The sequence below is a fragment of the Mytilus californianus genome, unplaced genomic scaffold (genome assembly GCF_021869535.1).
Source record: "Mytilus californianus isolate M0D057914Y unplaced genomic scaffold, xbMytCali1.0.p SCAF_4, whole genome shotgun sequence".
NCBI classification, from domain to species: Eukaryota; Metazoa; Mollusca; class Bivalvia; order Mytilida; family Mytilidae; genus Mytilus; species Mytilus californianus.
This window is the reverse complement of record NW_026262690.1, coordinates 66037070-66063045: the sequence shown is the minus strand read 5'-3', so window position 1 is coordinate 66063045 and position 25976 is coordinate 66037070. Positions and strand designations below refer to the sequence as shown.

At 32.7% G+C, this 25976-nt stretch overlaps 2 protein-coding genes across 2 annotated transcripts in view; both read right to left on the bottom strand.

Moving 5' to 3' along the window:
• LOC127738368 (monocarboxylate transporter 12-like) overlaps positions 1-21440 on the bottom strand; it is a 113928-nt gene extending 92488 nt beyond the window's left edge. The window contains exon 1 of the mRNA XM_052249577.1: positions 21299-21440. The gene's annotated coding sequence lies outside the window, so the exon portion shown is untranslated. The remainder of the gene's footprint in view (positions 1-21298) is intronic.
• LOC127737012 (monocarboxylate transporter 14-like) overlaps positions 1-25976 on the bottom strand; it is a 193385-nt gene that overhangs the window by 129791 nt on the left and 37618 nt on the right. The gene's annotated exons all lie outside the window — the stretch shown is intronic.

Sequence of the window (25976 nt, the reverse complement as noted above, 5' to 3'; positions counted from 1 at the left end):
TTCATAATGTTTTGATATGCAATATTCAGGAACAATAATTGTGAAATTATCTGAAGTTTCTGTAAGTGCAGAATCGCACACTTTTGCCGTTAGGTTATAAACGATATATTTAGATTTTCCTATGTATCGAATCTTTCTTATGCTTATCGTGAATCTTGTGGTTAGTACTACGCTTTGAATTAATAAGGCTTGTGTTCAATATACAATAGGCAACGTAAACAATAGGTAACGTTAGTGATGGTAGTTGCTTAATAAATGAATACCGGCAAATACTTGACACTGGGGGCGCCGAGAAGTGAAAATTGATAAAATATTATCAAGAAGAAATTAACATACAAAGTGTGAAATGATAATTAACCATTTAAAGTCCATGTAATGAATATAAATAGAACTGTCTAATCACTATGATCATTATCAAAATTATGGCGCACTTGATAAGTATATTGTCATGAAAATATTAAGTCCATGTTTGAATCTTTAGCTTGGCTTCAGTTTTACTCGGCGCTCTGTCTCCGTGGATTTTCAGCATTCCTGGTTCCCTGCTCAATGTGTGTATCATTCCAAGTGTACGGCGGTTTGTGATGATGTGATTACAAGGCAACTCCAGAAAATCTTCTTTCATACGTTTTGCAATATATCGGTTGTCCTTCGTTGTAATACTATCCGATTTATATGTCTCTAATCAGCTGTTTTTGCTAGATTTCACTGATTCGCCAGAAGCTTCTCCGAATGATTTGATTTTCTTAAAACGTTCCAAATCGACTTCTTCCGTTTTGTGTTGTATCATGAAAGCTGAGGATGTGGGTCCAGCTGAGTCTTTCATTGGTCCAGAAAGTAGGTATCCGAGTTTTGATTCTACTGCGGTCGGGCCTGATCCACGGATAATTTTGTCTTCTACGATATCCCAGTAGTAATCAGAACCTATTAAAAGTGAAATCTTGAATTTATCCATGTCGCTTACAGGGTGCGCAAATCTAAGTCCACTGAGGTATGGCAGTTTAGCAGCATTGTAGGTCATGCGATTATGTAACGGTGCTGCGATAGTGGGAACAATTAATACTTCCATCGGTATTTTCCTTCCGTTCTGAGTCTGTAAATCTATTATGGCAGTGTCTAAATTGCGTACATTTCTGTGTGCATCTCCAAATGCTGCTAGGCTAATTGTCGAAGTTCCATTTGGTTTTAATTGTAATTCTGTTGCTAACTCTTTGCTTATAAACGACTTCTGAGATCCTTCATCTAAAAGAATATTGGCAGTGGCTGACCTGTCATCTACCCAAACTGGTGAGATGGCTGTTTTTAACAATACGTCTGTACTTGTTTTAACGCTCGATGTTGACGTGTAGAATGTTACTGTATCATTGTTGCTCTCTACTGTATTTACACTTGTATTTTGTGGTAAGGGTTTCATTGTACTTACATTTTCTCTTTCTTGATTCTCATTTCCTTCACAAACGCTAGTGTGATGTTTGCTATCACAATTCCTACATCTAAATCGTGAGCGGCATTCCGAAACTTTGTGATTGCCAAGGTAATTGTATCATACCTTATTCTGTTTTATAATAGCTAAGCGGCTCTCTCTGTCTACAACATTAGTACATTCTAGGGAAGAATGCGATTGTTTGCAGTAAATACAGGTTTTGGGTTTAAACTGATTTTTTACTGATTGAGGTCTTGCAGTGATTTTGGGTTCAACTGCTGTGTAAAATGACGCTGTGGGAGTGAAACTGTCTAATTTATCTGAATTACCAGTTTCCTGAACGTACATTTCTTTACCGATTGCTTCTCTTAGGGACCTAATATCCCAATTCCGTTTTCCGTATTCTCTGGTCATCAGCTTTTTCATTTCGTCGGGCAATTTTCCAAATATAATTGGTACTAAAAGTGATCCGAATGTGTCTTGCGATTGTCCGAGCGACTCTAATCCCCTTATGCACGATTCCATTTTATCGTAAAATGCTCTTATGCTGTGCGGTGTAAGTGACGGGTGCGTAAGTTCAAGTAAATTCTGCATGTACGCGTTTATTATTGTTTGTGTCTGTCCATACCGCTCCTTTAGCAATATAATTGCGTGGTCATAGTTGGCGTTTGATAGAGATAAACCGGAATAGGTTGAGATAGCTGAACTTTTGTACATTTGTCAAAGAGGGATTGTGATGAATGGTTGTCTCAAACGATTCCCAGAATGTCTGCCATGTTAATATGTCTCCCGTAAAGTTCGGTAGATCAAGCTTAGGTAGTTTGTGATAGAAATTTGTTGTTGTTGTTGGGTTTGCGTTCGAATAAACGGAGTTATTATCCACTGAAAATACATTATCTGAATGGTTCGAGTTGTGATTTGCAAGTGTATTTGCTATTGGAACATAAGTTGTTTCACTAACCGTTTGCTGAAATGGGGTTGTTTTGTTGTCCTTGGCGACTTCCATATATTGTATACTCGTCCGCGTCAAGAATTTCTTGTTCCATGTCTTCTAGTTCGGTTCCATCTAAGATCTGTGAGTCTAGATATTCAAGCAGGTTCCTCTTCTTTGTTAGAGTATCTGCGGCAGCCTAAAGCTCTTGAAGTTCAATATCATTTTCAGAAATTCTCTCCTTGGTTCTATTAATCAATCTTGTTACTGCACTTCGGTGACCACCACAAATTGCTTTTAACTTCTCCATTGGTCACGGCACCAATATCGGGAATCTTGTGGTAAGAACTTCGCTTTGAATTAATAAGGCTTGTGTTCATACAAATTGTATTCATATGATGAGACGTTGCGCACAAGGCAACGTTACGTATACAATAGGCAACGGAAACAATAGGTAACGTTAGTGATGTAAGTTACTTAGTAAATGAACAGCGGCAAATACTTGACAATGCTGTTAGGGAATACCGCTATCATTATTTTCGAAAATACATCTTTCGATGGCACAATGACTTTTTTTACAAAATTGTACAAAATATTTGGAATGAATGTCTTCCAGTTTTTTTTTTTCCAGCCGTTTCACTTTCCATTTAGTTAATTGCAAGACTGAAAATAGTATAAAGAACAAGTTTAAAAAGGAGTTGGGGCAATAAAGCTTTTTTGGCCCAAAAATATCAACTTTCTCATAGAAACATAGAAATGTTCACTACATCTTCTAAACGAACGGCTTTATGAGACTTCCCTGAGGAAAGCTATTACTGTTGAAAAGTTTGGAAGATTGTTTTAGAGTTTTTGAAATATAAGATTGATATATACATTGTAAATGTAACAATGGCAACGCGAAGCATGGCATCCCCTCACTGTGTTAAAATTTGACCCTGAATAAAATATTGATCTTGTGACCTTGATCTTTGACATTTGACCTTGAAAATCAATAGGGGTCCAGATTTTCAAAAGGACTAAGTATGTACCAAGGTTGGTCAAAATCCACTGAAGGATGTTGAGTCTAGAGTTTTCACACGGGTGTTACGGACGGAAGGACGGACGGATGGCAGCGTTACTATATCCTTTCGCAACATCGTTGGCGAGGGGATAATAAGAAAATTAACTTAAATGATTGATTCATACGGGAAAACATAACTCAATTAGTCCTGGTTTAGTAACTTTTTAATTGTTAACATATTCATTTTAGGAAGATCAAACAAGCTTTAAAGAAGCAGAAGTCAGTGGCCATAACATCAACAACAGGTGTTGCAAGTTGTGAACTTGGTTTTGGGGCCACTACACTACACCACTGGTTTGGCATCAAGGATGGAAGAATGACAAGCGATGAGTTACAGGAAACATTTTTGTTGAACGAGCAATTCACTGAGGTCAGAAATAGGATCCAGTCGACACAAACGTTGTTTATTGATGAAATTGGCATGCTTTCAAAAGTGATGTTTGACAAGGTTGAGCTAGTTTGACGCCTTGTAAAGGACAAAACACTTTACTTTGGTGGTCTTCAGGTATAAATGAATTTAATTTTTTAGGACCCTTATTGAGGATGTGGGATCTCTATAGTTTCACTTTGTCCATCTGTTCTTCAACAATTTTTTGTGAACACTAAAACTCAAAAAGTAAAAATAGTATAGAACTGAAATTTTGTACAATTGCATAATAAATTTTGTTTGCTTTCGGGTAAATATTTTTCGAGTTATTATACTTTATGACATGTCATTTCCTAGTTTTTTTATTAGTATCACTTTGCGTCCGTCGTCCGTTAACATTTCAAAAGAAAACTAAACCTTACCTTCAAAAAAAAGGGGGGTTGTTGTTGCTTGAAAGCAACCATAAAGAAAGCTGCAAACTTTTTAAAAGGTTTTAAATCCATTGTCAAGTTAACCTCCTTAACTAAAGTACTAGTAGATATTGCAAAAAAGTCACTAAATAATGGTTCCAAAAATGTTAATTTGTATTACAAAAAACTTGACCTATAACAAATGATGTTACATCCAAAATTAAATTAAATTGATGTAGTAATCTAAGAAAATATACAATTTGATTGTTCCAAACTACCGCTACAATGATACTGGTGAATACTGCTTCACCAGTAATGTATTCATTAAGACATTTCCTCATCATTTTAACTTCAAAACTGTAAGTACTCGTCATAAAATCATGAACATGAATGTTCGGTTAAATTTTTGCTTGTGCTCACTGTTTATTTGATGAAACCTAATGTTACATTATTATTCTTATGAAAAAAAAATCTGCTTTTACACTAAATAAACATCAACAAATTACACAGTGTCTTCAGAGACGGGAAATCTTTATAAATTTATAAATACAAAAATGCCAATGAAAAATTTCTGGAAACATCACCTAATTATAATATAGCTAAAATTTTAGAGTTATCCCACCTTGACTGTCTCTAATAAGATACTGAAATAATGTCCCTTAATATGCGAAACAAACATTTTAATCATTTAAATAAGGAGCAGGAGGGGGTGGAAATTTATATATGATTATTTTAGTATGGTTTAAGAATGAATTTTTATTTTCAGGTAGTTCTTACGCATGGGCTACAATTTACAGTTACTCTTATCATTCATATCTCAACAACTTTACATTCTGGGATCATGAAACATTGTATACAGATGCATCAGGATAGTAAGTGATCATACAAGTAAAATAAGATCAAAGTGACCTAAATTCCCAGGTTTAAATACAAAGAGAAAGCTGTAGAGTTTAATGAAAATCCTAGTTGATTTGAAAAAAGTTTAAGAAATTTTTAAAGGTGACTATCTGAATTAAGTCCGCACTAAAGATTCTACCAAATAACCTGGCATTTTGTAAGATCAATATATAACTGACATAGATGGGTGATTTAAATGGAGTCAAGACCAGTCAAGACTAAATTAAATGTTGAGACTGGTCGAGACATTGCGCCTAGCATATGCAATGACAGTGCATAGAGCTCAAGGTCAGAGCTTACAATTTTTAGAAGTTGACTATTATTAATTTTTTTCACCTGGGCAAATGGGTGTAGCTATTGGTCGTGCAATGATCATTGATGGATTGCGTGTAATCTACTACAATTCTAATGCTGCTAAATTAAAGCATTGTACAGAAGTATATGATTTCTATAATCATGAAAGTTTGAGACCAATGGAGAGTTTGGAATGCTGCAATTCCTTGTATGAAATAGCTATTAATGAACTTTTATTGGATGAAAATTTAGTTGTGTTTGAAGATGATATGGATAACGAAATGATGAATGTTGATAACGATCTTGAAGAAAATTACTTTAGTTTTGATGAAGATGGGGACATTGGTGATAATCTTGATGATATATTAACTGAGCAACAAAGACATCTACCCAAACTGAATTCTCTTTTACATCATCACTATTCCATACTACAGGAACTTTTAAAAAACCATCCAAAAGCATCTTCTGATTTTTCTAGTTAGTACATCACATTAGTGATGATGTGTTCAACATTTTTCGTACCCTTAATAAGAAGCTACAGTGTCATCTTACTGATACAGCTTTTCATTACTATGGGAAAAATGTTCATTACAAATGCAAATTAGCCATAAAATCTGATGAAATATTAGTAAAAGAATGGTGTGACTTGTTCAATGAACCACATTGGGTTGACGACTCTGAAAATGCCATTGAGGTCTTTACAGCAGTTTTATTAGACTTATTTGAAATTATTAAAGATTACTTTATCAAAGTTGCGCTTTCTAATGGTTTGAAAAGGTTTAAATCAACCATACCTAAAACGAAAACACAAGCACTAAGGTCAAAAATACAAGCTCTTCAGAATAGCACCGAGTTGAAAGATAAAAAGAGTAATTACAATGAAACATGCAGTTCTGAAAGTGTGGATTCAGTTTTCAGTTGTCCAGTTTGCAAAAGCACAATTTTGGAAAATCCAAAAACTTTGGTTGTGACTTTTGCAATGAATGGTATCATTATAAATGTGTATCTTTAAAAGGAAATGAGAACTGCTTAAAAGAACTCAAAATGGAAATGTCCTTACTGTAAAGAAAGTACCAGGAAAAAAACAAGTGAAATGTTCATGTACTCCATTGAGAACTGGCAATCAACTAGACTTATCATTACGTACTTGATTATATGATTTTCCTTTAATTTTTATGAGTTGAAATATTTTCCCCTGCCTACCCTACTGGCATTGAAAGTGTTGAATCAGGAAAGGGCAAACAAACAATATTTTATTCAAGGCCTTATTGATAATTATTGTGTTTCAAAAATATTTTAATTATCTCTCATGTTACTCATGTAATTGTATGATGACTTAATTTTCTTATAAAATATTCAAGTATTTATATAGTAGTAGTAGTAGTAGTAGTAGTAGTATATAATCGTGGCTGGCAAATAATCAGGGGGCTTGTTCATTTTTTTCCCCAAAAGTAAACGGGGGACCAGTTTTATTTTCAAATAATGTATATGGGGATAAGAAATTTCAAAATCATAGATTTCAAATGACCAGTTCCCTTCCTCCTCTATTTAAAGAATGATATATTGTGCCCTAGTAAGTAAGTAAGTAATTTTTATTTAGAGTCGGGTATAACTACATTAACAATAACATAAGTTCTCATGAGGTTTTATACCGACTTACATATTATAGGCATAAGACACAGATACACATATTAAGACAAAAAGACATATTATTATAAATTAGGGCGTTAGTTTTCTCAATTGCATTGTTTCATATTTTTCATGTCAGGGCCTTTTAAAGCGGACTATACATCATTTGAACTTGGGTGGATAGTTGTCTCATTGGCAATCATACCACATCTCCTTAGAAATATAAACCACAGTCGCTTGAATTTTAGTGATAAAAATATAACAAAAATTAAAAGAAATAGTAATATATAATATATATCACTATTTTAAAAAATATTTTTTAATATTTGTATTACTAAAATGCAAGCGACTGTGTATAAACATGCAGACAAAATACAAACATGATATATAATATAAATAGACTACACCAGCCAAAACAGAAAAAAAAATAAGCTAAAGCAAGGCTAAAAAGCACATATAGATGGTACACAGCAGAAAGCACTATTTGCGAAAAAAACGCCCTTGTGTTTGATTGCTCTTGTTGTGTTTTGGAGGATGCTGCCTGTAAGTGGGTAGTTACTGCTCTGTAGAAGTTCATATGGTTACCTCTCATTTTTTTGTATTGCATTTAGTGAGTTGGTGATCTGTTCTTTTTTATATTGAGGTCCCTACCCCATCCTCCAATACTGAATGGGACTGCAAATACTCCTACTTGAAATTTATGTAAACATTTCTGTTGGTCTGTTTTAGTTTTTGTTTTGATTTATTTTGTTTCCGCTTAGTTTATATACCATGAAACGAGCTGTAAAACGTCATCATCAAACTTCGAATTTTGCGCCATTGCAACTGAAATGGAATGTGGGGTTGATTACCTCACCTTAATATTTTACCATTGAAATATTGAGAACAGTAACAATTTGCTTTCTAAATTTCCCCAACGTTAAAAATAATCGACTTTAATTAATATGAAGTGTTTAACATCAAATGTAGTTATATTTACGATATAAAGAATATTTTTGAATAATATTGTTCATTCAGTGCGGAATAGTTCCACCATGGCGACTGTAACAAAGTCGGATGCTGAATGACAGTAATAAAATGGTCCATACGTCCATGAAATTGATCGAATGAAGGTACTTACCCCTCCGATGAATAGAAAAAACACGACTTGTGTAGAAAATCATCCACGAAGCGTATCACTTTGCGTCCGTAATAAAAAATTATTGATAGGGTCCTGTATCATCTGCTCTGGTAGTCCAACTATTAGGTTTAGAGGTAAAAATGCGCTTGCAAATATAATCCATTGAAAAAGCTTGCAACTAAGTAAGCATTGATCGTAAGTATTTCTACATAATAAGAAATAAAACTAAGTGTATTTGGGTCACTTGTCCTGGGCGGTAGGCATTCACACAAGCTGTAATGAATGTACTGGCATATTTTCATTGTTAAAACCACAGGACCATATTTATTGAAAACAAAATATGGAAAAGATGAATGATTTTTTTCTAAATACCAGTCTTTCATTTTGCCATACTTAATTGAGATTATTTATATTTTGGTTTTGCTTTATGAGTAGGGAATGTTTTTTTTTTATTTTAACCCCCACTCCCCAATCATGAAATGATTAAAAACATATTGCGTTTATTGTCATATGATTATTTGACAGTTTCAAATTAATTAACACTTTATAAATTTCGTGTCTTCGAAGCGCTTCTATGGATCTACATTCATCAGAAACGCTCATAGATAAACATTTGAAAGCCAGGATGTGTAAATGCGTATAACTGTATGGGCCAATAGGAACATAAAAAGAATAGACAAATTTATCTTGTGTCAACTTTTCCTGAGACAGTTGGTTTAAAATGATTAAGGGAAAATGTTAAAAAAAAATAGGTTTAGAGTTCATATAGTAGGTCGGGTGACAGTAAACACATAATTTTTTTTATGTTGGTCTAATTACGATTTCCTCATTTCTTTTCTGACATTTGGCACACGGCAAACTGGTTTATCATTTGTCAGACATCCAACGGATTTTTATGACAATTTTCTGACTCTGAACGTTGGTCATAAGAACGCTCCATATATTGAAAATATCCGAGTTCATGGCAAGATTTGTACCTTTTAGAGTTCATCACTTTCTTTTTTAATTTCACATTAATGCTGAAGTCTCATTAGTGAAAAGAAGAGTTATTTGCAAACAATAACAAAATTTATAAAGATGAACCGTCAAAGAAAATGAAACATTAATCAAATTCAGAATTCACCTGTAGGACTGACACATTCCTCTTAAATATGAAAATTTCTTTTTCTTTTAATCAATTGAAACCAAAAATAATTAAATAAATTTTTTATCAAAAATAAATCCACACAAAGTGAGTCAACTAGGTTCATTATGTGCCTGTTCCAAGCCAGGAGACTGTAGTTCTGTGGTTGTCGTTGGTTCATGTCATATTTGTTTTTTCGTAAATTGTTATGTTATAAATTAGGCCGTTAGTTTTCTCAATCAAGTTTCATAATTTTCATGTCGGGGTGTTTTATAGCCGACTATACGATATGGGTTTTTCTCATTTTTGAAGGCCGTACGGTTGCTATAAATGCTACATCCACTTCATATTAAATTTGATGGATAGTTTTCTCATTTGCAATCATACCACATCTCCTTTCTTTTACATAGGTGTATTTTAACTGAATTATGTTGGTAAATGATACAATATCTTCTCAAAAATTATATTGTCATTTTCTATTGTAATTAGTGAATATATTAATTAGACAGTATCTATTCAACTATAGAAGAGACGGTAGATACAAAGGGGACATTCAAGACTCAAAAGTCGAAAGAAAAACTGATCACAACACCATAGCAAAAAATATAAACGACGAAAAGACGAACAAGTCTACAAAACACAGCATAGAAAATCAAAGACTGATATACACGAATCCTGTCAAAACACTGTTGTCAACTAATCTGCTTAACATATGACAATCATCGTTCTGTTTATGCCAGTTCAAATCCAGAGGAAATTCTTCATTCGATGATTTCACAATAGCGCGAAAGAGGACGATATTGTGCCAGGTTATCTATTCTTTAACGGCCAAGTGTATCAAGTAAAACAAAAATTCAGCGAACTTGTTTAAGTTTGTTATCCTGCAACCAAAATCGCACATTTAAAATTAATGGTGTACCGTCAATTGAGATAACCAAAGCTACTATCTCGGTAAAAACATCTTCACCCTCTTTAATACCAACCTGCGAAGCTAATTGTTGCTTGTCGAATAAATCATACTTATGGTGAAGAGATACCTAAATATTCCGCTTCTTGGAGTTGATTGCAATTGACATATTTCGATATACTTTTTGAGAGAATGTCAATTTTAAAAGATGATCTTTGAATAATATTGAGGTCAAAAACATTATAGCAGACATATTTGTCTAATCCGTGGCCAAGGAAAGTCACTATTTTCTGCCTCAAGATTTGCTGGAAACTTACTTACGTTATCGATCTGCTGTATTCAGGAGCATTACATTGGATAAACACATGTCCAATCAGTCAAATTCGACCGGGATTTCTGCTCAGTGGTATCTTACAATATTCAAAGTTCAAGTAACTTGGCGGAGGTTCTTTCTAGTTATTGTCCGTAACTTTAGCTATTTTCAGATTGATCGCGTGACATAACTCTGGGGAGTCAAAAGTGAAACTGGATTAATTTAAAACGGGTCTGTGTTCAGTGTTCTCTGACAACATTTTCAAATTTAGATTGATTGTGTTGAGGTTACGCAAGATATTGTCTGTCCGGAAATCAAACAATTTGCAATGTTCAGCTTTATCAAGGGGCACAGTTATTATAAGACAAGGAATAATCTGACAAATTCGCTAACGGTGTGTTTAGTTGTCTTTAACAACATTTTCAAATGATTTGATGGATGCATCGGAAGAAGCATTGTTTGCTATTTTCTTCCAGGGGCACAGGTAAATGTTCCCGTCGTCTCTTGTGGGGCATGAAGATAGATCACGAACAGACTTATGGTAGTCGCACTTAAACGTACTCAAGTAATAAATGTAATAATGACATACTTGGTATGTTTCCAAATTATCCATTAAAAAATGCTATCAAAAAGAAAATCATTGGTTTCCGAAAAAAACAACAACACCTGAGTATGTCTCACATTCAATGTATCTTTTAACACTGTAAGATGTTTTTATCTTCATTTTCTATCCAAACATGCAACCATCTTCATATTTTACCTAAGAATTCAAGTTTACGCGCGCCAGAACTTTTCCAATCAATTTCATGCTGTAGTGTTTGCCATACAGGTGGTGTCAATACGGTCGTTAGCTTAATATTTTAGTCAAATCTACCTTCTATTATATGATCTGGTAAATGTATAAATCCTAGATGTTTTGTGTCTTTCTCATCGATGATTTTCCCCTGGCCTTAATGGCATACGATACAGTCGCAAGGGCATATAACACATTTAAATTTAACGTGTTGTTTTCGCAACGTTGCTACTGATGACCATTCAAAATTCGCGGAAAATTCACTTACGTCATCAAATCGGTTACGTGAATTTAAAAGTATTTGTATAGGCACTTGATGTATATTCAAGCACTCGAAATCTGCTACGGGGGCATAAAATTCAAGGCAAAGGAAGACTGTTTATTGTTCTTACCTTAAAAAATTAGTATACTGTGACTGTTATTTGTATAGTGGTTTTGTTTACGGTGGGAATAGCTGCACGACGATGTTGCATTGCGACAGCGGAAAAAAAAAAAAAAAAATAAAAAATGGGATATCCAGCATTATAAAAATAGGTTTCAAATCTTAAGCTAAAATATGAGCACATGAATCTCATTTATTCTATTAAAGAAAACGTCAACAATAATTTTTAGTCTACATACATTTCTATTTTCAAATAAATGTCTACGGGTTTTAATTTCCAATAATTGAATTATTTCACAAATATTTGATCACTTAATCATAAAGACCTTCTTACACGTCTATATATATATGTAAGGAACACTTTAGAAAAGACGGGTGAAAATATCTTTTTCGTTTCAAAGTTGTGTTATTTTTTTCGGAAAAGTAATCAAAAATGAAATTTTGAGTTTTTAAACTTAAATATCTCAAAAATTAAGTCACGGAGGTATATTTTTCTTTGCATATTTCGATTGTGCATATCAAAATTGACTTTGAGTCAAAATTTTAAGGAAACATCAACGAGGAATTTATTCTTTATCGTATGACCTTAACTGTTAAGATGAAGATAAATTATGTTTGTGTTTACATTAATCGTCAGGTAATAGGGTGCTCCGTTCACGGAGGGATCTTCGTCTTACATACATCCCGCTGCAAATGTTTGCACCTGTCCTAAGTCAGGAATCTGATGTACAGTAGTTGTCGTCTGTTTATGTAGTTCATACGTGTTTCTCGTTTCTCGTTTTTATATAGATTAGACCGTTGGTTTTCCCGTTTAAATGGTTTTACACTAGTAATTTTTGGGGCCCTTTATATCTTGCTGTTCGGTGTGAGCCAATGCTCCGTGTTGAAGGCCGTACCTTGACCTGTAATGGTTTACTTTTATAAATTGTTACTTGGATGGAAAGTTGTCTCATTGGTACTCATACCACATCTTCCTATATCTAATAACAAATTGTTTTCATCAGATTAAGTTCCCTGATATATATGTTCCTTTCCTCGAGACTGCGTGTTGCTCTGCTCCTTTCTACCTTCATGTATACAAAACCATCAATATATGAAAGAATTAATCTTTTAAAAAAGTTGTTAAAAGTAGAGGTATGCTTCCATCACGTTTAATATTTTAAGAAAAAAAACCGATGGTGATATTCTCTAACTGATTAAAATATAATGAATTTGACTTAATTGTTGGTCTTTTTTTCATTAACAAGTTAAATATTGCTCCCACAACAAAACTTTCACAAACATTTAAATTATCGCTCTATTGCAAGTGGTGACAGTATTGGGTGGTAGTGAGACTGACCTTCCTGTCTTAATGCATTCAGAAGACTACTTGATTGCTGTGTATTTGCATTATGTTGACGACCTGTATGCCTGTGAACACTAAAACTTGATGATCTTGGTCCAACTTCTATAGATTCCAAACTATCACTTAGTCGATTAATTCGATTTAAACCATTGTCGTGACGTCAGCCTATTCATTTACCGTGGATTCTTAGCACATACTTACAACTTCTCGTCCAATCAAATTGCTTATATTTGCCTTCTAATTTTCATAGTACATACTTTTCCTGTGTACTAAGTAACTACGCATGAATGACCACAAGGATAAGATTTCATTGTATCGTAATCAAGATATTTAAAACAAAAATTCCCACTGGCTATTTTGAAATAAAATGCTGTGTTCCAAATTAAATTAAATAGTTTGTAATTAGTTTTCACATTGATTTTTAAATATCCTGCTATTAAAATCTTTGGATCTAAAAAATGTTTTTGACAATTGCAAATTTTATCATTTAAATAAAGGGTAATACATATGGTTCTTTATACCTTGATTAGAGTACAACGATATCTTAAAATTATGATAATGTATCATCCATGCAATTACTTTGTACACAGAAAAGTGTGTACTATGAAACCTTGTGAAGGAAAATTAAAGCAACTTGGTGATAATTTTTTAAACTTTCTTAAGGAAAGTGATCTATTTCGTCATGAATTGATTGATTTATTGATTATTGGTTGCTTAATGTCCAGTGGCAAATATTTCATGCATGTTTAGGACGATGTCATGAATTGAAAAACTGTGATTATGTCTGAAGATAATGTGCCACCTATATATATATATATATAAACATATTCTGATAAATCTTTTAGTTTTTACTTTTAACTAAAAAAAAAAAAAAAACACAAAACCTATAATCTCTGATCTATTTGTAGTTGCTTTTTAATGCCTATCTGCTAGACTATATCTTAGGGGACAAACTATCTATATGTTTCAAATTTATTATAGCTTTAGTTTTACTGTGAAATTAAAAAATGTTTTCAAAACATGTAAAGCTTCCACTGCAATTTAATTATTGCCTGCTTTTGGTCAATTTATTTTGTCATCTTACCTTGTAAGAAGAACATGTATAGTAAAACACCGCTTTATATCAGTATACATACTTACACCAGCAGCTACCATCTTTTCATTCTGGAGTGAAGGGCCTTTTGAAATCACATATTTTACAATGATACTAGTGAGTAGATTTACAAAATTCGTTAATGAGTTCCGTTTTACAAACACCTGTGATACAAGTAGTCAGCCAAAATAAACTATGTGCTAAATTGGATAGTCTATGGAAAGGTATATACTATGAAATTTAGAGCGAGGGGCTTGCCCCTCGCTCTAAATTTCATAGTATATACCTTTCCATAGACTAACCTAGACTTGTTCTAGAATCAACGCTTTCTAAATCTGTCGCTGAAATGGATTTACCAAATTATATATTCAATTGTTCCTTTGTGTGCCTAATTTCATTAAGTTTGAATTAGCTAATTTACTGATTTCTGTTCACTAATGGAATTAATTTAAAAACTTACCTTTAATTTTTGTAATTTTTATATGCCTTCACTGGGAATCGAACCCGTCCTTGAAATCTGTTATGTGTGACTGACATCAACATATCGACGAAACCTCTCGGCTATCAATTGGTTACAATTTATATGTCTATTTTATATATATAAATGAACATATGATATACATCGGTACAACGGACACACAGGGTGTGTACCTTTATATATACATAATAGGCAATCGTATAGTATAAGTTGGTAGCCGCGAGGTTAGCATGGTCAAGATCAATGAGTTAAAGAGTCAAGTTAAAGGTAGGGACAGTTTAGGTTCAAATCCCTGTATTCTGTTTGTTGTCCCTATTCTTTAGTTTTTCTGTTTGTTTTTTTTTCTTATTTTGTATGTAATTGTGGATATTTTTGTAATAATAGCGAGTTTTACCGTTTTTTTTTATTATTATTGGCTATTTTACATATTTGAAACGAAAATGATTACATTCAATTTGTCCATTTTTGTTTAATAAATATAGTAAGATTTCATCTGTTTTACTTCATAATTTTACAAATGTTTATTCGCAAATTCCTATGCGAGTAAATCATGATGTGCCTAGAATAAGGCTTCTTGCTAGAAATTTCGGTAACATACTTATTATATTTCCTTTATATTTGCTCTTTGGTCAGGTTGTTGTCTCTTTGACACATTCCCCATTTCCATTCTCAAATGTATTAGAAATAAGTTCGAATATGTCTTATTTTGTAAACACAGATAATATTCAGATGCCTGATAATTTAAAGGCAGACGTGTTGTGTTATATTTATATTTTAATTTTCTAACCAATTATTTGTGATCTTATATTTAGTAATGCATCGTTGAACATGAAACCATGGTTATTTAAACTCACTATCAATACCTTCTAATTAAGAAAAGGCTTTAATTTTGAAAAGAAATTAACACCATAGTTTTATTATAGATACAATGGATAAGCGTTGATTCTTGAAAAACAAACCATTCGCCCTCCGGGCTCATGGTTTCTTTTTCAAGAATCAACGCTTATTCATTGTATCTATATTACGTAAACCATTAGAACTGTGATAATATTTCCCTGCACAATGTAAATTGTCGATGTTTCCACTTTGAAGACTTGTTCTGCTTCCCTAAACGACGGACATTGATATTGGATCAAAAACGGTAAGCATTTCTTCGTTTATTGAATCGATTTCTTCAATATTCATTTCTATGTTATTTTCATTTTGTTTATTTAGTTTTGAAGGGTTGAGATCAGTTTTCAGAGGATAAATCATTATTAAGGCACTTGCTATCATCATAGATCCCGCAAGGATGAAGGAAGTATCATATGTTTTCTGGTGTTCATATAAAATACCTGCAATAAAAAATTCATGAAAGATTGAAACAAAAACAAAAGTAGTATGTTTTAAGCTTGCTTCTACTACTAGTTGCGTTCTTCAATACGGTATTGTAAACACTTCGGAAAAAGCATATTTATGTGAGTGTTATTTATATTTTACAGTGTTGTTTGAATATTTGTTTTTATTTCTGTATTTCTGCTATGTTAACTTCAAAGGTTGTCATTTTCTCTTCTACTATTAAAGTTCTTGTGTTCATGTATATGAAGAGTAAGCCTAAGCTTCTAAACTGTTTAACGACGCGTCATTTATGCCTACATGGTTTATGCAAGTATATTTTTTGTAATGTGTGCTTCGTCAACAGTAGGAGGCGAAACGTTTACTTCGATACACAAACAACACGTTTTTCTCAAATTAATTAAGTGTATTTAGAAACAACACTAACCTGCTACAGGAGCACCAGTTAACTGTCCAACTGCTAAACCGAAAAGCACAATTCCATATGTAACACCAAATGTTTCTACGCCAGAAATGTCAATGATTATAGCTGGGACAAGGGAGCCTCCACATGCTGCATAACTCATTCCAAATATCGCACTGTAAAAGTATACACCGTAACGGGAATGTATAGTCAAACATATTGTTGCTATTCCACCTAATGCATAGAAGAAAATATATTGATAAATGGGTCTAAATATTTTTACATGGCTCATATTTGCAAAGACACCATGTAGAAGTTTGAAAACAAGAACCAGAACACCGGACATTGTATATAAAATAGCAGCATTTGGCTTAGTAAATCCTTTCTGATAAACAGCATAAGCTTGCAGGTGACCTAGGATAATCGATGCGCCAAACTGATACATAAAATTATTGATCATAAGGATGTAAAATGATGGAATTTTCAGATAAAAATGTTTGTCGAGAAATCCAACTTGTTTGAAGTTTTCACTTTCTCCATTTAATTGTACTGTCTCGAGATTCTTGCGAACACTGCTCTGTTGTAACTTGTTATATTCTGATTTGTCCGAAGAATATCCATTCTCTTGTGACTTTTGTTCTGAGATGACCTCTTTTGTCAAAGGGCGGATTAATAATCCAAATACACATATATTGAGAGTTATTCCACCAAGAATCAAAAACATACCACGCCATGTATAATATTCATTTAACATTTCAATAATCGGTGGGAATGCAAAAATACCTATTCCGCCACCTGCAGATGATATCGCCATTGCCAGTGGTCGATGGTTTTTGAAGTATTTAGCCACTGCTACACTTCCTGGCATAAACGCTATTCCGCATCCTATGCCTGTAAACATATTTTAATAGCTATAACAAATACATTAGATCCAGTGTACATGAAATTAATTAGTAAAGAACCCCCAGTTACTGTTTAATTATATTTTTAAGTGCATCAGGCAAACACTACCTGTTTCAATAAGCACATTATTCATAGTTTACAAGGTATAGCATCATGAAACAACAAATAATGATAATTTATAAATCGCAAGAAAATATAACAACGTAGATACAACCAGACTTCGATGAATATTATCTATCTTTTGACACAGAAAAATGCTATAAATGCTTGTCCTTAAAATAAAAAACAAATGATATAAGTTTTATAAAATAGCATTTTGCAAAATATTTACGTTAATGCTAAAATCTGTTTTAATAGTGTTTCGGACCAAGCAATTTATATATACCTTACTGCGCTGCTAACCAGTAAATGTAATATGTACAAGAAAAAGCCAGAAAAAAATTGAATTAGTTTGCAAAATCTCATCAAGTATACCAGTTATTATTAAGTTCGCCAGTGATTGCTACACTTCTGGTGTCCAAAATATATTTTTACCTGAAATTATGCCGTAAGTCAGAATGAGAGCGGGAACGGAACTGACAAAAGCAGATGACGTCATGCCAATAGCTGCAATCAGACTTCCAGCAATGGCAACCTTTCGTTCGTCGTATCTTTCAATCAAATATCCAGATAATGGACCTGAAAGGAAACATACTAACATAGGATTCTGTTAGGCATACATATTTAAGAGAACATCTTCGTCTTGCCATTTTGTAGGAATGTAACCATCATTAATGATCCGATCAGATCTCTGGTATCTCTTTCTTCTGTCGCTTTCAACTATACAATCGACAGTCTTACAAAAGATTAAGTAATAATTACTATCGAATACTTTATAAAGTTAGGTTTCGCGTATTCAAAAGTGAACTGCAGGCGATGATTTGCTGAAAGTGGAAAACTAAAATTCATTATTTAACATATTGTAAAGCAGAAAATGATTGTTTTCAAATATTTGACGGCAAGAGAATGCCAAAAAAAAAAACCCAAACTTAAACACTTTAGTTTTCATAGTGGTTGTACCTCTATTGTATAATGCTGATAAAGGTATCCTTGATGATTTGCTTTATTTTAAATTTAAAACCAAATGAACCTGTCACATTTCATGAAGTTTTATTCAATTCCTGATTTTTAATGTTTAACTAAGAAACAAAATACAAAAAATACCATACCAAAGATGAATTTAAAAAAAACCTTCTTATAATAGTATTCAAAGTACAGACAACATCATGTCTAAAGGAAAAACAGTTAAAAATACACTACATAGCAAAATTAAAATGAAACAAAACAAACCCCACCAGAAAAAAAACTAGAAAATGGAGTGGACTGGCCTCAGCTGCAAGTGCATCAGAAGGGAAAGCTGGTCCTGCTTTACTAGTTGCACCCGTCGTTTTCCTCATAACAAGTAAAAAGAGATAATAGGGGCATTCGGTTATGATTTTCTGAACTGGAATTTGGATACAAAAAAGGAGAACATATAGAAATAAGAAGATGTGGTATGAGTGCCAATGAGACAACGCTCCATCCAAGTCACAATGTGTAAAAAGTTAACAATTACAGGTCAAAGTACGGCCTTCAACACGGAACCTTGGCTCACACCGAACAGCAAGCTATAAAGGGCCCAAAAATGACTAGTGTAAAACTATTCATGGTAATTAGTTAAACTGATATTACGAAATAGTCAACAAATGGAAGACATGCTGGTGTCCGTTGAACTAAATATTGAGTAATCAGTTAACCTTTGTCGATTAGAACGCTTTTGATAGCTTCCTTGTAAGCAGCAGTCCTCTAGCTCTGGAGGATATGCCAACTTGGCGATGAATACTCCATTAAAATGGGAAAATTTAGGTTACCTCCTTTGTCGGTAAGTTATTTTTTAGCTAACCCTCAGTGTCAATTTTTTAACTGTATCTGTGATATCATTTTTTTTTTATGGTCAATTGGAACGCTGTGACGAAACACTTGGTATATAATTGCTACTTTCGTCTTTCGTTTAATTTTAATGAAAGAATATGGATTCCACATATAGTTGGATTTAACCCTAAATAGTTAAACAATAATATCAAACCGTGATTAATAATTATGTATAGACGATACGAAGTTAATCTTTTTATAGCTTAACATGATACTTCACACTGCAAATTATTTAAAGAGATGGAAAATTGAGAATTATTAATAGGAACAAATACCGTGAAAACTCTATCTGTGATGGATATTAAATTACGTCCTAAACAGTTTTAATTATCGTATGGGTATTTGTAGGAATAGACTATTTTGATGTTATAAATCATGTCAGTACCGAGGCACTAACTACTGAGCTGATGATACGTAACCTGATATGCCAGTCTACGTTTGTAAGTGCCAGTCTGCCAGCGAATCATCGTGTAGTTAAAATTTATTAAAAGATTTACAATTAAAAAGCAATTGAGATTGACACTTAGAATCATGTGCAAAACAGTGTAGCCGAGACCATTCATTGGCGCGCTTAAATATCCCATTGACTGGGTCAGATTAGGTGAACGTTCGTCTGTAACGCCCACAACTCACGACGTATTTATTATAAACATTTAAACTATGGGGTTGCCAAAGGGTCTCAGTATATATACGAACTACAGTGCACAGTATATTATATACATATTTTATTTGCGATCATAAAATGTACGAAGTCGTTCATTACTATGTAAATTGGGTCGATTAAAAAAAAGCTGAATCTGTTTCTGTTGCCAAGGGTTTTTCACAAGTATAGTAGTTAGCAGAAAAGATCACCAAACTATACATTTTACCTATTCAAAAACGTAAATGCAAATTTCACAAGGCTTGATCCAAATAGCCTTTTAACTGTCTAATAACTTGCAAGTACGAAAAAGACAGGAAAGAAGTATGTTTTGTCTATATGTTTTGTGTTTGCACACTTTTTAAAGTTGATCATGCATTCGTTCTAAAATAATATTTTGACCAGATAAAAGTTTAAAGATGACATAATTGGACAACCGCAATTGTTAAATCGCTTTGACGTCCGAAAAAAAGATAATAATCAACACATCCATTGTAACTTTTAAAGCCAGTTAAATCCTTTTTTGCTGAAAGAACTTCCGATATCATAAAAATTCATTATCAAAACATAACAAAAACACAAGTAAAGAACGTTTAAGTATTCAACATAAATCAAAACACAAAGGTTATTCCTGATTAGTTTTTCGAATTATTTTATTTAGGCGTTGAGACCCTTTGGTGACCCCACAGTCAAAATGTCTATAATAAATACGTCGTGAGTTGTGGGCGTTACAGACGAACGTTCACCTAATCTGACCCAGTCAATGGGATATTTTAGCGCGCCAATTAATGGTCTCGACTACACTGTTTTGCACATGATTCTAATTCATTTCAGAATCAGTATTAATATACAGAAATAACCAAGTTTTCAATTTGCATCATAACTCAGTAAATATGAAAAAATATTATTTTCATTGTATAAATAGACTATCTGAAATTACTTATGCATCAGTATACTTGGTTTTAATTTATGTTTGTTTTGTTCCAAAATTGTTTAAGATTTCCAGAATCCTAGATAGACTGTCAATGAAAATCCCTCAAAACAAATCGATTGGTGGGAAGGAACGACAAGGAAATTTCTAATACCATCCTTATATGCCCTTTTCTGGTAGTGGTTAATTAAGGTCTTTCCCCTACGTGAGCATACTATGATTTTACGCCTTGCTTTCAAATATACAGGCCTTCGTAAAAAATCTTACGACAAACATAACTTGCAAATCAAGAACAATTCAGTATACTTTCGATCAATTTGAGTCGCAAGAATTCTATGTGAAACGCAGGCCAGGAAATATTGGACAATGTCTTATGATGCAATAATCACAGTTGCGGAAAAAGTTTCCGACTTGAAAAAATTATGCATCATACAGTTTAGTACATTACCTATGGCAATATAAATAACTATATGCGTAATATTTTAAGGCCGTACACAATTATGCGTGATTGCAACATGTACATGTACGGTATGAACTGTGCAAAATGAATGACAATGTTTTCACAAATACTTACAGGTGAAAAATAAAACGGCAGTGATGAGTGAAGATAGCCATGATGTTATCCCGCTCCCTTCGTTAAAAACTTCCAGGATGACAACATAAACCACACCAGCTGAGTATGATATCCCATATATCACTATTCTGTTTAAGGCAGCGGCTGCTACTATCATCCATCCTCAACAACCATCCACTTCCCCTTTCCTCATATCTTAAATACAAAAGACTGTTTTCCGTGTTGTCAATAGATTAGCACGCATTATTAACGTCTCCTTGGAGACGTTATTAAGAATTGAACGATGGACAGTCAGTGCGTGAACGCCTCTTACTACCTGATTGGAAGATATTACGAGACGTGAATAATCAAAGTTTGTTGATTGGTTAGGACAATCCAAACCTAGTAAATGTCTTTCAATCCCGTAGAGTATCGGATTTGTCCTCTCTATTTTAGCAATTAGATTTTGCCTGGTCATTAATCATGCATATTCATGAGATTGGTACACAGGTAACTTTTATCTATAAATAGCCGAATCTTCTGGAGTTTTGTAAACATACACAACGTTAAACGATATACTACTTCATAACGTGTGACCTCACGTGAGTGGTAAAATTTGTTGATTGATATGCAAGACTATTCTGAATGAATTAATCTACAAAGCGAGAACACTTTCCATTTTCATCAGCTAAGAGACGGCTAGCGTTTTTTTGAAAAGCTATTACTTGTATTTATTACAATCAGGATGCTCCATGTGTACCTTGTACACACAAGGGAAGTAATTATTTGACATTTACATTTTATGTATCCAGTCATTTAATTTAGAAGTGCGAATCGATAACACAAATAATATATGTTCAAAAACTTTCAAGCTTTCAGTGGCAGTGTATATAAAGGGCGAATCCAGTTAGTTCATTTTCACTGTTGTATGCGAGTATGTCTATTGTAGAATAAAGGATGATGGGAAAAACTGCGTTTGTTTACTTTTTAAAAATACAATACAATTGAATGAATGTATGTTTTAATACAATTTCATTAGAATATAACTTTTTAATGTATAATAACAGGATTAATGTCCAAAAAAGTGTAATTAAAGCAGCAGAATCCATAATATTAATTACTGAATGCGATTCAGTTTAACTATAAATGCGATGAATTATCACTGTAAGTGCAATAATTTCTGATGTGGAATTTTTGAAGGTGCTATGAATTTTCATTGTTGATTTATATGTTAATTCGACATGCAACAACTGAAAATAGTTTTTAAATGACTTTACTATTGATGATATTTACAATTTGAAATGCCAGCTAGTCGTAGATGCCTACTTGAATATACACGGGTATAACCACGTTCATATCATGCATATTCAAATATTGTTGGTGAGTTTGCTATTAGCTTGTCATGGATCCGAAAATTTACTGGAGCAAAACATCCATGAATATAACGTATTTCTACGGCGAATTTTCCTTTAGAAGTTTGAGAACTCGCATAAAAAAGCTCTGAAAATTTGTCACGCCGTGTCATACATATTTCTACCATATTGATAGGCTTTTGCACAATGAACAGTACAAGAATGTACAACGAACGGTACTAAAGAAAGTTAACAAACTACAAAGAGAATGAATCGTACAGTGCCAAAATTCTGAGGTCAGTTTTTCAAGTAAATGTCTTCAAAAATAATTAAAACAACGGGTTTCTCATTCGCATTATGTATTATTCACAACAACAAATCACAAAATACACGGTCGCATTGAGTGTAAGAGCCAACCAACTATGCTCTATTTGTAATTTAATCAAGTTTGAGTTACACAGATTGTTTGTTTCGCGATGTTAAAAAGTAATTCACAGACCTGTCTATTTAAAATAGTCACATGGTGTTCATGTAATATAGCTGCCAGGAGCAGTAAACTTTGTTTTCATAAACATTGAATACTTAACTGAACAGTGCGTCAATTAGTCTTTGGTGAAAATATAAGAACGGTCTATCTACCAACATCGCTTGGCGATGTAGTGATTAACGTCCGGAATCAACTATAAGGCGGTTATACCCCGTGGTATAGAACCATTTAAACATGTAACACTAAACTGTTTTCAATATTTCCTTTTATTCTTACAATTGCGTATTTGCTTATGTTTAAAAACAGACTTATAAGAAATTAAAACATGAATTAAGGTGATTTGACTGTTGCTCCAACTTTCTTTAATGTATTAGATGTGTACACAATGGCATGATAAATATCAATTCTCCAGTCAACCAAGCGTCAATTGTTTGTGCAAGATGAAAACGTTTCCACTCATTCAATCGTGAAATGAAGATAGTTTTGTGAATGCTCTTTGTTATCTAAAATGCATCCATTAGAGCTATTTTCCTAATGCTTGTAGTTTAAAAGTTTGGTTGGCTTGCTTGCTATGTTTGTATAAATGTTTACTCAATCTTAATTACAATGCTTAAGCAAACATTTATACAAACAAAGCAAGCAAGTCACCCACACCTTTAAACTACAAACATTAGGAAAATAGCTCTAATAACATTTAATTTATTAGTATGCGATGTAGATTTAGACCGAAACAGAAACTCTGCTTTTTCGGTGACGTGGATTGGCTTAACTGTCCAAGATATATGTATTCAATGATGGCATGTCATAGGAAGGAATAAATTTTATCCTATATATAGATCTTGATCTGGATAAATTATTAAAGAAAATAAAATTGACTATATTAGCAATAAATGCCATTTCTAAGGAATTTATTGGTATATTACCTCAGACTTTAACTCACAAAGTATGTATATATAATCTCTCCTTCTGAATTAAGACTTTATATAATGAAAATTAATTCATTTCCTTCTGTGAAAATGCATCGCATGTACAATAAAAATGAATCGCCCTACAGTGAAAATGAAAGTCTAGTATCATTATTCGACAATAAACATGAATCGCATAACGAAAACAGTATAGTGGAATTTGAGTCAATATCAAGCTGAATAACAAAACCTGTTTTAAGTTATACAACATTAATAATTATGTCAAAAGGTACATTTTTCTTCAAATGAAACTTAATTGCTACTTTTAAATCTCTTGCACGCTCAGTTCGTGAACTATTCTTAATATTTATCTATTTGTGTATCAATTTTGCACCTGGATGGCTGTAGGCGCGATGAAAACCCGTCCGCATCTCATACCTATATCATGAAATTATAAAAACAGTACACATTATATATTATTTCTTATTTTTTTCAAAAATCACGAATTTATCGTCTGTTTATTTATCATTCTACATCAGAAATTCATCACGGATACAGTAAAAATGACATTTCAGGATTCGCACATTACATACACTGAGTGGGATATCATTCTTTTATAAGTATAGCTATTTACCTTTGTCACCCTATTTTACACTTTAATTACAATTTGCATTAAGCTCTTAAGGTTTTTATTGTCAGTTTTTTTTTTATCAAATATTGAAGCAAGTTTCAAATGTATAATTATTTCACTTCTATTCCAGAGCAAATAAAATATGTATAGTCATCTTTGTATAATTTTTAATATTTAAATGTCACGTGTGTGAATTCAATAACGAATAAAAAACGATGGCGCCTTTGAACTAACAAATATGCCTATTGTCCCTTGTTCAAAAGAAAAAGAATTTAACTGACAATTAATTGAAACTGCAGTTGTTATAATCGTTAATTTCTCCTATCTAATACATACGCATTTGTGTAAAAATATAACCTTGAAAGAAGTTGCTGTGTATGGCTGATATATCTTCTTTTAAGTTTGCCTTTTTTTCTAAACTCGGTTTGATTAAAAGCTTGACATATTGTCTCGACATTTACCTATTGTTATTATGTATTGACCTGTAAAATGTATTTGTGTCGTTGTTTTGCTGTTTCATTGAAATACTTATCCTTTATTCAAATCTAAAGATACAACATTTTATGTTTTAAATTGCGTTAATATACTCCAATAGCAGTAAAAATATATATTCTTGTGCAAGCTGTGCTAAACCACTGTATAGCATATTGCATGGTATCAATACAATTGCCCCCTATTTTGACTAAGCATGTTAATACCTTACTCATGCAAAAGGCGACAATCTTGTTTTGTTCACTGTATCATACAGAATTTTTTGTGTTAAAATGTTTTTAAATTCTGATATTTTCAATTGATTGTTTTGTTAATTAAATTCCAGGAAAATGAACAATGAGTATGTATTCGTGTGAAATATTTCGTATTAACAATGCCCTGATATGGCACGTCAAACGTTTCAATATTAAAAAAAACATATTGATTCAAAACAAAAATTATGTTCAAAACTTACAAATATATATGCAGTTTTTTTCTATTTATATTCAAAACTTACAAATATATATGCAATATATTTCTATTTATGTTCAAAACTTTCAAATATACATGCAATATTTTTTTTTTATATATAGTCAAAAAATAAAAATTTATGTGCAATATTTTATCTCTAATTTTATCTATAGATATGGTAAAAAATATATATATATTCAATAATAAATAATATTTCATTCTGGGTAATATTTGTAACAACGGATTTCATTGGCTGTTGCAATTTAACGAATGCGGCACAACTCGGCCCGAAGATAACTCGGACAGAGTCAAATCGGACCGACTTATAAGTCAATCGGACCTTCTACAAAGTCAACTCGGTCGGACCGTCTATAATGAAAAC